General features: G+C 47.9%; 1 pseudogene; it reads right to left on the minus strand.

The window, feature by feature from the left end:
• Positions 1-251: 251 nt before the first annotated feature.
• LOC119345756 lies at positions 252-2,170 on the minus strand (annotated as a pseudogene).
• Positions 2,171-2,191: the final 21 nt, after the last annotated feature.

The following is a 2,191-nucleotide window of genomic DNA, read 5'->3' on the forward strand; positions in this document are numbered from 1 at the left end:
TATTAGTTATGAATTGTTTAGGCATGAAAACAAAGATTTATCAGATGTGGTATGCTAACAAATATATGGTCAGCCAGATTGATGACCAATTTTTCTCTTGTATTTGGTGCTCCTCTTTTCCTATCGTTTTGTGCTTTTCAATAAGCAACTTCTATTTTAAATTGAATGTATCACTATCTCTTGGCTTAATTTTCTATTATTTATTGATGAAGATCTAATGGTTACAATCTATTAATAAATGGATGGTTCGCCAGGGCAATCCTTGTCTCCCCGCAAAAAGAAAGAAAGAAAGGGCAATCCTTGTCAACCCGCCAATGAGATCCAGAATCCACCTAGCTACTTGCTGAATAAGCATGCAGTGATTCTGCTTATTCTTGAAAAACACTTTATACCTCTGAATATACAAGCAGAAATAACGGATTTTTGGGAAACAAAATTGCCAACATGAATTTAGCAAGATTTTCACAGAACATATTTGTCTTCGACCTAATACAAGGCGGGATCCAAATACGAACGGAACCATGTAGAACTGTGGCTGCATTTAGAATAGATCGGTCATCAATCATTTTTTTAACTCTGGTCAGTCGAAGTCGATAGTCTTCAAGTCCAATTATACACTACCGCAGTTTGAACAATCAAAAACCTGTTACTACGACGCATGATGAAACCATTCTCACCAAGTCTTGTCCAGTTCCAAAAGAACTAAACAAGCAGCTGCAGTCTTGTATGCAAAACCAACAGGGGAATATGCAGGGGGATAACAAAACAAGCCTGGCAAGAGATGATTTTTCACAAAACAAGCATTTAGCATGTACCAAAATCCACCAACTAAAGGAGAAAATGCAGCCGTGCAGTAGTTGGTCAGAACGTACATGGAAGTAGGATAAATGCCATCATCAGGCGACAGACATGCATATTAAGTTCTACACGTCATCATAATGAAGTTCTAGTAAATCAAGCATCAAAAGGAAGTAACAAAATGCATAGACTCGTTGAACTTCAGCACCTATAGCTTGTCTCAAGTACCTTGTCCCACGCACAGAGAGGAGAATGCGTAAGCGCTGAAGGGCAGCTTGCCTTCAGTACCTTCTCCCGCGCACAGAGAGGAGAATGCTAGTAAGCGTTGAAGGGCAACTTGCCTCCAGATGCCTATACCCCTCCGTCGCCACCACAGCATCAAAGATTGCAGGAGTACTGATGATGAACTCAAGACACTTGGCCTTGAGGTGCGAGCAGTTGTGCTACTCAGCCAACGCCAGAGTTGTCGCCGCCGTGTCGACCGTGATGCCACCGGAGAGCTTGCCCTCACAGAGGACTTTGAGCCTGTCCAGCCCATACATGTCAGCAGCCGCAAGAAGATGCTGGGCCATCGGCGCCGTGGCTTCCAGCTCTTGATCAAGTTCAGGCACGGTGTCGGTGTAGATGAAGTGCAACATGGCCTTGAATGCTGCCGGCTCCATGTCCTCGACCACGACGTGTTGAGAGCTTGCCTCCCTCATGTGCCCGAAGAACTCGGCCATCAGGACAGGGGACCTTGCGGCGAGAATGAGCTTGTGAGCAAGGAAGGACTCACCACGGACGAATAACGTGACGTCGCCGCCGGTCCCGCCCCGCAGCAGCTCACCAAGGTGCTGGTGCAAGTTGGAGGTCGGCACGGGCACCGTGGTTGCCGCATCCGGCAGTTCCTTCATGACTGTGATGGTGCACCGCACAATCAAGTAATCGTCCTGGGGACAAGCCGGCGCCGGCAGAGATGATTTTTGCACGAGCTTGAGTCGATTTGAGCAATCTGCCTGGCGATTGAACACATGTGACACCCTCGTTTCAGAGTGTGGCATATTGTTAGACAGGAGACTCGGTCACCGAGTCTCCCCACGATCTGCGCACGACTGGGCGCACGTACTCGGTTACGTTGGGTGTGGCCCTCCTATATGTACTCTGTCTTGTACTCTGAATGAATTAAGGAAAGATCTCAATCAGTTTTCATGGTATCAGATTATCTCCCGATCCCCTCCTGAACTTCCCTAACCATGACTGGCCCCGGCAACCCATCCCAGCCCGCCGCCGGCACCCAAACCAATCCGTCCACCTCCTCCACCACCACCCTGACTATTCCCTCCTCTCTCTCCTTCAGCGACACCATCACCGACGTCACGCCATTCATCCCCATCGTTCTCGATCTTCACAGCCG

Source organism: Triticum dicoccoides, unplaced genomic scaffold (assembly GCF_002162155.2).
Source record: "Triticum dicoccoides isolate Atlit2015 ecotype Zavitan unplaced genomic scaffold, WEW_v2.0 scaffold27895, whole genome shotgun sequence".
NCBI lineage: Eukaryota > Viridiplantae > Streptophyta > Magnoliopsida > Poales > Poaceae > Triticum > Triticum dicoccoides.